Source organism: Spermophilus citellus (genome assembly GCF_964194105.1).
Source record: "Spermophilus citellus genome assembly, chromosome: 7".
Classification (NCBI taxonomy): domain Eukaryota; kingdom Metazoa; phylum Chordata; class Mammalia; order Rodentia; family Sciuridae; genus Spermophilus; species Spermophilus citellus.
In genome coordinates, this window is record NC_138188.1 from 89,407,260 (window position 1) to 89,422,656 (window position 15,397).

The window sequence follows — 15,397 nt, forward strand, 5'->3', positions numbered from 1 at the left end:
CTTGGGAAAAGTTGTATTTTTATTCTTATTCTCATCAAAGTAGAGCAACAAAGTCTGCACATAATTTGTAACTATTAAAATTACAAATCCTCTACTATTTTACAAAGAAAAAACAAATATAAATGGTTTTATCATATTTACCAGGCATTTAATCAGACTCTTGAAAAGAATAAAACCACAGAAATAATATTTGCACAAATAAGTAGAAATTGTTACAATTTAAATATTTTAGCACATAAAAGATAACCCAGTGAATCCTGAAACTGATTTTATATCAACTATGAAAAAAATTGATAAAAACAAGTGAAACATAAACAGATATAAAGTATTATACTTTAAGTGTCCAAACATACTTTGTTAAGGGATATAATATTCAGAGCTATGAAAGAGGTCTTATTTCCTTCCTTCTTAGGTGGAATACAACTCAAAATTACATTTTCAACAAAGTTACCTTTATAAAAATAATTCACTATGTATTATACAATAGTCTCTCATAAACTTTTATGACTTTGTATTTTATGATAAAGATTCCTGTGACAAGTAGTATCAGTTTCAATGAAAATAAGCAAACCAGTAGCCTTAGTGTCCTCTATAGAAAAAGTTACAGATGGACAGATAAAACGTTTGTTTTTGGCTTAGACTTAAGCAATTTGGAAAATTCTACTTGCTTAAGCAAACAGAACATCTGGAAAATCATTACAAATATAAGGAAATGACAAATTCCTTTACCTTCAGTGAGCTAAATGAAGCCAGAAGGATATTTACTGATATTAAAGGTAAACATGGGGCTGGGGATGTGGCTCAAGTGGTAACGCACTCTCCTGGCATGTGCAGTGCACTGGGTTCCATCCTCAGCACCACATAAAAATAAAATAAAGAGGTTGTGTCCACCGAAACTGAAAAATAAATATTAAAAAAACTCTCTCTCTCTTAAAAAAAAAAAAAAAGGTAAACACGTGTCTTGCTTTGTCTGTGATAGTTCTAGTTCCCAGTTTTGCAGGGGGTGGGGAGGGTGCAAGAGGAGGGATACTGGGGATTTTGCACAGAGAAACTTTCCAGTGATGTACGTCTCCAGCCCTTTTTATTTTTAATTTTGAAACAAGTTCTCACTAAGTTGCTTAGAGCCTTGCTGAGGCCAGCCTTGAACTTGCAATCCTCTGGTCTGAGCCTCCTGAGTCATGGGGATTACAGGCCTGTACCACAACACCTAGCTGAATGGCATATTTTTAATAACACCCTCATTCTTCTCAGAAGTGCCCTATCTGGATGACAAACTAGTGTGAGGACCATAACTAGATTTGCTGATGAATTTACTTCTTCAAAGGCCTTAACTGGGCACGCATGTAACCTCAGCTATACCAGAGGCAAAAGTGGGAAGATAACAAGTTCCAGGCCAGCCTAGGCAACTTTTAAGATTGTCTCAAAATAAACAAAATAAAATAAAAAAGACTTGGGATATAAGTCAGTGTTACAATTGTAAAATTGATGTTAACAAACAAACAACAAAGAAAGAATGAAAAATTAAGTATATTATTCAATTTTTTTTCAAAAAAAGTAATCACATATATGAATGATAGACAATTAGTAAAAAATGATACTAGTGGCTGTATGACAGGATTATGGGTGCTTTTCATATATATATATATATATATATATATATATATATATATATAGTAGCCCCTGAATTCAAACACAAATACCACAAACAAAATAAAAATAAAAAAGGGCCTATACTCATTCCCAAGGTATCTTACATTTGAAGAGCTGAAACTCTCATCCGAGATGAAACAATATGGGATAACTTATAGAGAATGCGTATAATAAAAATTTTCTGTGCAGAAAAACTTTCCTTTTATACATCTCTTGCTAACCACACATCACCCTGCTTTATCCCAAAAAAAGCAAACTCACCTCTCTGCACAAAGCAGCAATCTGTGCCTCATCCATGCAGGTTGCTGTAACAACATCAGTCAGTGGCCCACCAGCAAAGTACTCCATTACTACAAACAGGTCGTCTCCTACCAGGTAACTAAAGATAGAACATACAAAACATATATTTTATTTTATTTTAAGCATATGAACTCTATGTTCAAGAGTTCAAATGTTAAGCCCCATAATAATAAAACTACTGAGCTTATAGTTTGAGAGATAAACAGAAAATTGGAAAGTTACTATGTAACAGCACAAAAAATCAGAGGATCATTATGATATTCATTATGATTTTTAAGTCATAGTTTGCCCATAATAGTAGTCTATGTATGCTAGGAGCCACAAGCAAATATACGATGTATGGCACCTTTGGTTGTAAAGTGACCTGACGCCAGCTAGCCACTGAGATGATTATGTTAAGATTTACATTCATATGGAAATTGGACTCCCGCTGTTCACCTTGGCCTGCTACCGGACTCATGTTACGGACTCATGTTACCAGACACTTGGAGAGTTCCCATTGGTTGGGGAAGGATACTAGGAGGAAATTCCGGGGGAGGTCCGGGGGACCCCGGGTTCCGGGAGACGCGCGGTTCCGGCGGACGCCTGCATGGGAGGACCAGGTTTTGGCTTGCCGGCGGCGACTTTTTCAAAATAAAGTTTTGTTCCTGCTTGAGTGGCTCGTGATTCTGTGCCCAGCCAAGACTGCGGCATTTGGTGGCCCGTACGGGGAACGCCTGGAACTTAGAGGTGAGTAAAATTGCTCGCCCCTGAGGGAAGGCGACAGGATGGGTGACTATCTCAAAAAACAATGTGTTCTTGTTTTGATTTATTTTGTTTTTATTTCAAGCTCCCTAGCCCTAGAATTTTCTCAGGCGAACTGGGAAAAATGGTTGGCTCAAGGTTTGAAGTTATTCGGCCCTGAGAAAGAGAAAATCGATACAACCATTCTCTGCTCCGTTTTTGTTTCATTCTGTTTCGGCTTTGTTTTATCCTATCTTATTGGGTTACGTTACCTTTATAGTAGATTAGAATCCAGTAAAAAACAAACCGAAAAACTGCTAAGTAAATTGTTAGAGGTCCAAACTATGGTAGAAAAAACGCTAGGTCAAGCAAAAGAGAAGGTCTCCCAAGCTAGTCAGACAGAGGAAAATTTAAAAAAAGCAAGCTTAGAGGAAAAGCAGCCATCAGGTGGAGAATTACAACAGGAGGTTGCTACCAACTCCGTTCTATCACCAGAGGGCGTAACTCAGCCAACAGCTCCATCTACTGCTGAGCGGCCCTCAACTCCCGTAGTTGATGGACGGAATTCTGAGGCAGGACTCCAAAGATTAGCATGCCCTATACTTGAGCAGGCAGGAGGGCAACGAATTCACCGTGCTTTAGATTTCAAAACAATAAAGCAATTGAAGGAGGCTATAACGACCTATGGGCCGCAAGCTCCCTTCACAATAAGCATGGTCGAATCTGTTACCAACTTGGACATGACACCAGCAGATTGGGCTAACATGTGTCGATCTGTGCTAAACGGAGGACAATATTTATTATGGAAGGTTGCCAATGAAGAATTTTGCATGGAGACAGCTAGGCGAAATGCAGAAGCTAGTTATCCTCAAAGAAATATAGAGATGCTTTTGGGAAAGGGACCTTATGAGGGTCAAAGACAGCAAATTGAATATGACCCTGGCGTATATGCACAGATTGCTGTAGATGCAGTTAGGGCATGGAAAACTTTACAGGGGCATAGAGACTTACAAGGTCAATTATCTAAGGTAATACAAGGAACTAATGAACCTTACGCTGAATTTGTAGATAGACTTATTCAGTCAGCCTCTAGGATATTTGGTAATACAGAACAGGTAAAGCCATTTATAAAACAACTGGCTTATGACCAAGCAAATCGTTGCTGCAGAGAGGTCATTAGACCATGGAGACATGAAGATTTAAACACATATATTAAATTATGTAGAGACATTAATGAACAAGGGCAAGTCTTAGCAGCAGTACAACAGGCTTTAGATGCCAGGCCAAAAACATGCTATAATTGTAATCAAACAGGACATTTTAAAAGGAGTTGCCCCGTAAGAGGAGGGTTTAACAAAGCTGGATATCAAAGGAATAGAATACCAGGTATTTGCCCACGATGCCATAGAGGGAAACATTGGGCTAATGAATGCCGTTCTCAAACCACCATAGAGGGTATTCCGTTATCAAAAAACGGACAAGGACCAAGTGTTTACCCACGATATCGTGGAGAAAGGTATCAAGCTCCATTGCCAAAAAACGGACTAAAGGGCCCAATGCCCCGGGGCCCCAAACCACAAATATATGGGGCAATGGAGGAACCCAACAGCACCATCAAGGTAGTGCCCAGGACGCATTATCCATTAAATCCCTCATCAGACAAACTAGAGGGAACACAAGGCTGGACATCTGCGCCTCTGCCAGAGCAGTACTAACCCCAGAGATGGGAATTCAAATCATTCCCACAGGAGTAAAAGGACCTCTTCCCCAGGGAACAGTAGGCTTATTATTGGGACGCAGTTCTTCTACACTAAAAGGACTTATGATAAGTCCTGGGGTAATTGATCCCGATTATGAAGGTGAAATAAAAATTATAGCTAGTTCTCCAAGAGGTATATCAGTAATTTCACCAGGAGATAGAATAGCACAGTTATTAATAATACCCAGCCTGCATGATAAATTTTTCAGTTGTAATGTAGAAAGAGGTTCCAAGGGACTAGGCTCCACAGGTGTAGATTGGGCTATGCTGTCTTTGAATTTAGATTCTCGCCCAATGCTAAAATTAAATATTCAAGGACATAACTTTAATGGGATGCTGGACACAGGAGCTGACCTTAGTGTCATCTCTCGTCAAGAATGGCCAAAACATTGGCCATTACAACAAGCCACTCAAACGCTTCGAGGCCTAGGAGTGGCAACAAATCCCCATAGAAGTGCTATGGTATTAGATTGGAGGGATCCTGAAGGATGTGAAGGAACTATACAGGCCTATGTATTAGATCATCTTCCAGTAAATTTATGGGGACGAGATGTCCTAGATCAATTAGGATTGACATTAACAAATAACATCAATCCTAACGCGCCCACTACTAGGGCTAAACAAGGCTTTAGGAAAGAAAAAAGATAAAGAGAACAAGAACAAGGTATGACAGCACCTATTCAAATAGATCAAGAAATAAATAGACATGAATTGGGTTTTCAGAAAAGGCCACTGAGACAATCAAAATTACTTGGAAATCAGAAAAACCAGTGTGGGTTCCTCAGTGGCCCCTGACTAAAGAAAAGATACAAGTAGCCCATGACTTGGTCAGACAACAATTAGCGGAAGGACATATACAACCTTCCGTATCCCCCCATAATACTCCCATTTTTGTCATTAAAAAGAAATCTGGTAAATGGAGATTATTACAAGATTTAAGAGCCATTAATAATGAGATGGTTATTATGGGACCTACTCAATCAGGGATTCCTCAATTGTCTGCTTTACCAAAAACCTGGCATGTTTTAGCTATAGATATTAAAGATTGTTTCTTTTCAATTCCAATTCATCCCGAGGATAGTCCACATTTTGCATTTACTATCCCTGCACTGAATCATGAAGGTCCTGATCAGAGATATGAATGGAAAGTACTCCCTCAAGGGATGGCTAACAGCCCAACTATGTGTCAAATTTATGTTAATAAAGCAATCCAGCCACTTAGAAACCAAAATCCTGAACTACAAATATTTCACTATATGGATGATGTGTTATTGGCACATAAAGATAAAAACACATTACTAGAATGTTATGCCACACTTACAAACTTATTGAAAAATTATAATCTAGAGATAGCAATAGATAAAGTACAATTAAATCTTCCAATTAATTATTTAGGAGTTCTATTATCCTCAACCATGGTCCGCCCACCAAAAATTCAAATACGAGTAGATCAACTCAAATCACTTAATGACTTTCAAAAGTTATTGGGAGACATAAATTGGATAAGGCCTTATCTAGGCATACCAACAGGAGAGTTACAACCTTTATTTGATATTTTAAAAGGTCCATCAGATCCAAATTCACCCCGCATGTTAACGCCTGAAGCAAGAAAAACATTAAAAATCATTGAAACGTATATGGAAAATATGCATTTGGATAGAATTGATATAAGTTTGCCTTTATTATTTATTGTACTACCAACAAAAAATATTCCTACAGGAGTATTTTGGCAGGAAGGTCCATTATTGTGGATACATTTATCTTATTCTCCTAACACTATTCTTACTAGATATCCTGAGGCTGTAGGACAATTAATACTCAAAGGAATAAAAGCAGCTAAGGGAGTATTTGGGATTTCTCCCAATAAAATTATCACTCCATATACTATGGATCAAATTGATGAGTTAGCTAATGAGTTAAATACTTGGGCAATAATCATGTGTAAAACTAGTGTTTCATTTGATAATCACTTACCATCTAATCCTTTGTTGTCTTTTTGGTCTAAGCATCCTGTAGTTTTTCCAAAAATGACAAGAAAAACCCCTATCATAAATGCTCCAAATATATTCACTGATGGGTCAAACAATGGTACAGCATCAGTAGTTACTCCTGATCAAACTTTTACATTTTTAGTTCCCAAACAATCAGCTCAAAAGGTAGAGCTTAATGCAGTATTACAAGCTTTTATGATGTTTAAAGATTCTGTATTTAATTTATTTTCTGATAGTCAGTATGTAGTTAATGCTATAATATCCCTTGAAGATGCTGGTAGGATTTCACCTTCTTCTACTGTTTTCTCTTTGTTTTCTGCTATACAAAGTCTAATCTGGGACCGAAAAGATCCATTCTTTATAGGTCATATCAGGGCACATACAGGATTGCCTGGAGCCCTTAGTATGGGCAATGAACTAGCAGATAAATCTACACATGACATACATATTTTCTCCACAATAGAAGAAGCTATAAATTTTCATAAAAGGTTCCATGTCAATGCTAATACTTTACAAAAACGTTTTAAAATAACTAAAGAACAAGCCAGACATATAATAAAACAATGTCAAAATTGTGTGACATTTTTACCACAAGTTAATCTTGGAGTCAATCCTAGAGGACTGATACCTAACCATATTTGGCAGATGGACGTCACACACTTGCCAGAATTTGGAAAATTAAAATATTTACATGTTACAGTTGATACCTCTTCCGGATTTTTGATGGGCTCCCTTCATGCCGGAGAAAAAACTAAAGATGTTATAGCTCATTGCTTTCAAAATTTTGCCACTGTGGGTGTTCCAAAACAGTTAAAAACGGACAACGGTCCTGGTTATACTTCCACCTCTTTTAAACAATTTTGCTCATCATTTGGTATTACTCACATAACAGGAATTCCATACAATCCACAAAGACAAGGCATAGTTGAAAGAGCTCATCAAACTATTAAAATGTACTTATTAAAACAAAAGGAGGGAATTGGAAAGGGGTATATATCCCCCAAAGATAAACTTAAAATAACCCTTTTTACTCTAAACTTTTTAAATTTAGATTCATTGGGACTTAGTGCTGCGGAAAGACACTTGTACCCCAAAAATGTACATAAGCCTAAGGTACTTTGGAAAGATATTCTAACAGGACAATGGAAAGGCCCCGATCCAGTGATAGTCTGGAATCGGGGTACTGTCTGTGTTTTCCCACAGGATGAACAGCAACCGATTTGGATTCCAGAGAGATTAACTAAAACAATTTCTACAGAAAAAGAAGATGATTTGACTCAAATCCATAACAGCTGACATCCAGAGCTCCAGCTTGGCTATTCTTACATCTGCGACAGTGATTAACCAAGGTGTTTTTTTTTTTCAATATCTATTTTATTATTGCATTTTTCCCACATCATAAAGTTCTATTTTATTTTATTTTATTTATTTATTTATTTATTTTTTGAGCTCATACAAACCTAGGTTAATGTTTTTCTGATCAGTTTTATTTTTTGACTGTGTTTTATTTTTTGACTGTGGAGTTTTTAAACATTGCAATGGAGATTTCACCTAAGTATAGTTACAAGGCCTTTATTTACTATTGTCTTATGTGTTGTATGTTGTGTGCACACTTCTGTTTTGTGTTGTATGTCTGTATGTGTGTATGTCCATATTTCTTATATGAGGAGTGCTCATGAAAAAATGGATCCGAATTTTTTCTTTATTCACGTGATTTATATGGTTTAATTTAAATTAGGTAAACAGCTGTTAAGGATTGTTTTTAAAGGAGTTTAACAGATCTGTTTGTTTACTTTCACCTTTCCTTTTCATTATATTTAATAATTCTGTTCAGGATAATGTCTCTTTAGCATCATTGCCAGAATTTCCATCTCCAACCCAATTCCGGTGAAGACTGAGATAAAACCAAACTACAGCTTCTATGATAGCTATCACAGTAAACTGTATAAACTGATGCATCAATGAATATAACTCAACAAGTAATGCTCAATCAAGGACTTAACTTACTTTGGGAGGAAATGGACATATTGATAGACTCCTCCAATTTGAACTGCTTACAGAACTTGCCTGGACTATATATCAGTTGCATACATTGTAAAATATCATCTGGTGCACCGAATTGTGGTACTGCTGGCATATCTTTGCTGATGGTGTCACCAGTGATGCAATTTCCTTGCCAGCTCACCCCATGTTTATTGTGGTAATACTGGCATATCTTTGCTGATGGTGTCACCAGTGACGCAATTTTTCCATAGGAGCCATCAATTGGCTTGGTGTCGTGGCATTTCTGTATCCTCCTCCCTTCTACTAGTGATGGTCTAAAATTTGGGGGCCAACAGAGGTGAGGCAAAGAACCTCACCCCCCCCACTGGCACCAAGGCAAATTTGGGGGCCAACAGAGGTGAGGCAAGAACCTCACCCCCCCACTGGTGCATAGGCCTATCCACAAGCATGGCTGAATGCTGGACCGGTAATCAATGACGGGTTGCTCTGATTACAGTGGATTCAACCTAAGACAGGAAGCTGACGCCTAAAGGTCAGTTCTCCCATGATGGGTAAGAACCATATGTTAAATTGGACAACCTACCAGGCACGGTCCCTAGCCACATTGCTTGTTGCTTAATTAAACAGAAGGGGGCAGATGCTAGGAGCCACAAGCAAATATACGACGTATGGCACCTTTGGTTGTAAAGTGACCTGACGCCAGCTAGCCACTGAGATGATTATGTTAAGATTTACATTCATATGGAAATTGGACTCCCGCTGTTCACCTTGGCCTGCTACCGGACTCATGTTACGGACTCATGTTACCAGACTCTTTGAGAGTTCCCATTGGTTGGGGAAGGATAGTAGGAGGAAATTCCGGGGGAGGTCCGGGGACCCCGGGTTCCGGGAGACGCGCGGTTCCGGCGGACGCCCGCATGGGAGGACCAGGTTTTGGCTTGCCGGCGGCGACTTTTTCAAAATAAAGTTTTGTTCCTGCTTGAGTGGCTCGTGATTCTGTGCCCAGCCAAGACTGCGGCATATGTATTTTGGAGTTTTCCAACCAAAATAACTCTATAACAGGAATTATTTGTCTTGTTTTGCAAATAAGAGGCTTGGAGAGGCTAAGTAACTCATCTAAGATCACATAGTAAGTGACAGAATAAGCATCTGAAGTCAAGTTCTCATGAATCCAAAACCTATGGCTTATCTTCCATGCTGACTAGAAATATTATTTTGAAAAGCAGAGAAATGTACCTGAAAATTTATTTCCATGAATGCAGACCCCATAATTAGGGCTAAAGTTTCAAAATATATTACCATTTCCCCTTCCTAAAAAAAATATATATATATATATATATATATATATATATAAAAAATTTATATATATGGAAGAAAATCACGTGTAACCCTGTAGTACAACCACTAGTATCATTTTTTACTAGTCGTCTATAATTCATATATGTGATCACTTCAAAAAAAATAAATAGTATACTTAATTTTCCATTTTGTCTTTGTTTGTTTGTTTTTAAATGTCAATTTCTAAACTTCAGGAGCTATTTTTTTATTTTTGCAGGGGTATTGGGGCAGGGAGAACCGGGATTGTATTCAGGAGCACTCAACCACTAAGCCACATCCGCAGTCCTTTTTGTATCTTATTTAAAGACACAGTTTCACTTATTTGCTTAGGCTCTTGCTAAATTGTGGAGGTTGGCTTTGAACTAATGATTCTCCTCAGTCTCTGGGAGAGTACAGGTGTGCACCACTGCACCAGAGCTTTTGATAAACATAAAATTTGCCCATGAAGGACAGCATTTTAAATAAAAACTGATCTAAACATTTAAGAATTCTGTGCTAGTCACCTCTGTCAGTTATGTCATGAATTCTAGGTGACCATTCCTCATGTTTCTACTTCTGACCATTTGGATGAATATACACAGGATAAGCAATGTCATTCATTTAGCTGCCTTCTCTCACTAGGGAAGTAATATCTTTGTAGCAAAAGGACTTTCTAACTTGGAATATGCTATTTTCACCACTCCTCTTTCTCTTTTATGTTTCCTGCTCAGTATTGACACTTCAAAGTGGCTAGCCTCCATTGAACCACTAGATTACAAATTTCCATATTTTTTCCAAATATTTTAAAGAACCTCAAACATACTTACCTGTCTAAGAAGTGAATTATGTTGGGATTCTTTAATTCTTTCATCACCAAAAGCTCAGTTATGATCAGTTTCTTCAGTGGGTGTTTCTGTAAATTAATCTTTTTAATAGCAACCCATAATGGAAACAGAATTGGGAAAAAAAAATCGGATGTTTTTTCTAATTCTCTTAGAAAGTAACACACACCAAACAGTTACTAATTTATAGTAACACATGATATTATATAGTGAAGATTATACCTGACATTTAAGTAGTATTTTTACTTGCACAGAGACTATGCACAGTGTTTTATACTACCCAGACCCTAAATATGTTCATATTTATCTTGAAGTTAATTAACCAATGTAAGGTCAGTCCAGTGCCAAGAATTAATCTTCTTTTCACTCCAACATGAGAAAATATTTTTTAAAATATTTGATTATTCATGACATAATTACTTATTTGTTCCCCCTAATGTGAGAATGGCTATAAAATTTAGATTAATACTTACAACATATCTAACTTAAAAAGTGTGTTCCTATTGATTATGCTTAGTTTTATCTTTTTTTTTCTCCTAAACAAAAAGCTGATATAACATTTATAAATATGAAAAAGTTGCTACCTCTTGTCCTAGAGCCACATCAATAGCAGTAAATAGTGTAATACAAGGGCTAGGGGGAAAAAAACAAAATAAGACTTAAGACTTCTAAATCAATGCCATTCATAATATCCAAAGACTTTGCCCTTCTCACAATTGAAAAAGTATCAAAGAACACTTAAGATTTAGCATCTTAAAAAACAAAACAGGAAAGGAAAAAGAGGAGGTAATCCTTGTAGCAAAAACTTTTATTTGAAATATTTTAGACCTACAAAAATATAAGGAAAAAAAGATAAAAGAACAAATAACATGCATTCATGAATACAGTTCCCTGCTTAAGAAACAAAGTACTGCTAAAAAACTTGAAGATTCCTGGTATGCCCTTTTATATGGCATTCTCCCTTCACCCAAGGACAACCTGTATTTATTGTTTATTCTGTATATGATGTGCATCATTTTCATGCATTTTTCTATACTTTTAACTATGAAGTTGATATTTATGTATTTCTCTGCAATTTGCTTTTTAAAATTCATCTGGCTGAGTGTGTTGGCACATGCCAGTGAAAGGCCTGGGAAAGCAGCTCAGGATTAAAAATGCCTCTGAGTTCAATCCCTAGTTCCAAAAACAAACAAACAAATAAATAAATATTTTCACCTGGATTTCTGATACTCATCTATATACATAGGCATTATTTTATTCATTCATTTTTAATTATTCAATATATAACATTTATTATCATGTTCAAAATATTAAAGTGATTTTCATTTTCTTATTTTTATTAAAATCAGTGCTGAACTGAATTTAGTTGTTAAAAAGAAGTTCATAAGGAAGTTTCCAAAAATTCTCATTCTACATTCTACTAATTTTTTCTAAATTCACAGAACATTTTCTAGAGGTTAGTAATATTAAAAATTTAAAGATTTTTTGCTCTCAAGCAATAGAAGAAAAGAGCTCAGTATAGTTTAAAAACAAATTACTGAGCAAAATCAGAGTGGCAGACTCAAAGATCAATACTCAATAATAGGATTCAAAAACATTTTATGTATTTATTTATTTAGTACTGAGGCTTGAACCCAGGGGCACCTTACCAGTAAGCTAACTCCTAGCCCTTTTTATCTTTGGATCTAACTAAATTGCTGAGGCTGTCTGAAAACTTGCAATCCTCCTAACTCAGCCTCCTGAGTTGCTGGGATTATCAGTGTGTACCCCCATACCCAGCTAAATGCATGGGTTTTTGCTTTGTTTTGCTTTTGTTTTTGCAATGCCAGGGATGGGCCCCAGGACCTCATGTATCCTAGGCAAGTACTCCACACTGAACTACACACCCAGCCCCAAATCAATGGGCCTATATAATCAATTTATGGCCTATAATCCTGCAATAAAATTGTCTTTTAAATATTTCATGGGTAATTTTTCTATCTAATAATCCCTTGCCATCTATGAGAAATAACATTCGAGAAGAAAAAAATGATGTAAAGTCATTGCTAACATGTAGGGTTTTTGACAATTGCATTATGTATTTTCACAAATCCCCTAAAGTACAACTCATAAAAATACAGTGATTGCTCAATGTCAGGGGGAAAAGAGAGCTCATGCTGAATACCCAGTAAGTAGTGAACATTATAACAATATATTTATAAGCACTTACCCTTGTCCAATTTTTTCAAATCCTGTATGTTTTGTTATAGGGTCACTAATGCTCACAATAGTTCCTATTTTAAATAAAATAACAATGAAAGTTCAGTCAAGCATTTTAATCACAAATTAATTTTGGTATCTTTATTCCTTTTAATAAACTCTACTGATGTTAAAACAGTGGTTTTCAAACACATCAAGTTTCAACAATAATTTGTTTCAAACAAAACACTGAAGAAACCTAATAAGAGCAAAAAGGTATGGGAAATAAGAAGACACATAGTCTCCATTAGGTTAGAACTCCTAAATAATCACTTTCTAAAAAAATTGACATTTTCGAATAACCAATTGTTCTAGTCTGCCTGAGAATTAAGGCAATTCTCAGGATGTACAACATTCCAAATGGCAATTCCAACAGGGTGTAGTGGAACATGCCTGTAATTCCAGTTCAGGAGCTAAGGCAAAAGAATCACAAGCTAGAGACCAGTCTTGGAAACTCAGTGAGATCCTGTCTCAAAACAAAAAATAAAAAGGGCTGGGTATAGCTCAGTTGTAAAGCAGCCCCAGGGTTCAATCCCCAGTACAAACAATAAACATAAACTTGGCAATTCATGGGAAATTCCTCATACTACTTTTCTTCCCCAGAGCATGTATCATGCACTAATGGTAAGTTATGAAACTACTATAAGTAATAATAAATGATAGCCAACTGAATAACCCTGTCTTTTCTAACTATTCCAGTATATCTTGTTTCAATATATTTAAGAAACCACCTACTACTATAGAGATTACTCTAATATGAAATAATCATATGTCTATTTTAGGAATGTTCAACATCATGACCAAGAAATGGAGGAGGTTGGATATAAAATCATGTCAATCATGTAAATTCTTATGACCAGTAAGTAAAAATATAAGAAATTTTTACTTACTCAGGATAAAAGAAGACAGGGATATATCAAGGAAACTCCCATATAATCTTATGTAAGTACTCAAACTCAAGTTAGCTACTAAGGTTTAAGCCAAGAACATAAGGGCATAAAGACAGGATGTGATAACTAAAAGTCACAAATGAATAGTCACAACTACTATTCTAGTTTATTTTTTTAAAGCAGCAGCCCTCCTAAGATAAGGACTATTATATAAAATATCTATAGGATTCCACAGTCAAAGCGGTATTATATTGGAAATTTCTGAGGAATGAAGAACAAATAAATGTTGAACATGTAAGTGCTTATAACAACCCATCTATAAAGTACTTTTCCTTGAGCCTTGTAGGTCACATTGTTCTTTATAACTATAGATATTGGAGCCTTGTAATCAGACCTTATTGTTACCCCTTCTTGGGACTGTTTACAATATTTATAATGATTGATTTGGGCCACTGGTAGTAAATGAATTAAAAGAGACAAGGAAAACATGTTTTTCCTTGAAATATATTTTATGACTACATGTTTCTATTTTGAAAAGCTGTAGATTTGGAAAAATACCTATAAACCTCCTTTGATAAGATTTTCAACTAGTCCATGTTAATATCCTTTAAATTTGGCTCATAGAAAAAGAAGTGTTACTCCCAAAGGGACTGACCTCACTATCAATACATAATACATCTCAAATGTGGCAACAAACAAAATGAATATTACTTTGCCTTCACTTTTATTGGGTGGTACTGGGGGTTGAATTCAGGAGCACTTTACCCCTGAGATGTATTTCCAGCCCTTTTGCTTTTTAATTTTGAGACAAAGTCTTACTAAGTTACCTAAACTGACCTTGAACTTGAAATCCTCTGCCTCAATCTCCTAAATTGCTGGGATTATAACCATGTGCCACCATGCCCAGAGCTCACTACATTTTAATGGAAGCTGTTACTTCTATAAGAAAACAGTTTTTCTTTCTGCTTTAAGGTAAAAATAAAAGGCATATATTACATCTGTTTTGTATTGTTGTTGTTTTGTTTTGTTTGCAGTGCTGGGGATAGAACCCAGGGACTTGCACACACTTGGCAAGTGCTCTACTACTGAAGTATACCTCCCACCCTGTGTCAAATGCTTTAAGAAATGTTAATTCATGAATAATGTGAAGTGTATGTAATATATTTAATTTCTCCATAATTTCTTCATCTGTCAAATTTGTCTTCTTTGTTTGATGACTGGGCACCATTGTGGACATTTGAATCACCAACAGGTGCAGAAATCGGGTCAGTTACAGACTTGTGGAAATCTGCAGAAATATAGTTCATTACTGAGATTTCAAGAAAAAATATTTTCAGATATTCTTACTGGCTCACTACTCAGTTCCTTAATTTTTAACCAAAACTAAGTTATCTCTCTTATTGTTCTAAAGAATGCAATTCTTTCAGACTAAAAAAAAAAAGTATTGAAAAAATGTGGAACATTTTTCTTTGCCATAACATGAATGTATTTAAAAATGGAACTACAAACCAGGTGCAGTGGTACATGCCTATAATTCCAGTAGCTTGAGAGGCTGAGACAGGAGGATTCCAAATGTAAAGCCAGCCTCAGTAACTTAGTGAGACCCCAAGCAAATTAGCGAGACCCTGTCTCAAAAAAAAAAAAAAAAAATCTAAAAAGATGGGCTAGGAATGTGGCCCAGTG

General features: G+C 36.1%; 1 pseudogene across 1 annotated transcript in view; it reads right to left on the reverse strand.

Annotated features, from left to right (window-relative positions):
- Positions 1-14,942, reverse strand: part of LOC308653356 (serine/threonine-protein kinase PAK 2-like) — a 36,396-nt pseudogene extending 21,454 nt beyond the window's left edge. The window contains exons 1-5 of the transcript in view: positions 14,879-14,942; positions 12,796-12,859; positions 11,171-11,219; positions 10,572-10,684; positions 1,912-2,029 (exon numbers count right to left, since the gene is read on the reverse strand). The product of the transcript in view is annotated as a serine/threonine-protein kinase PAK 2-like (transcript). The remainder of the gene's footprint in view (positions 1-1,911; positions 2,030-10,571; positions 10,685-11,170; positions 11,220-12,795; positions 12,860-14,878) is intronic.
- Between the last annotated feature and the right edge of the window lie 455 nt (positions 14,943-15,397).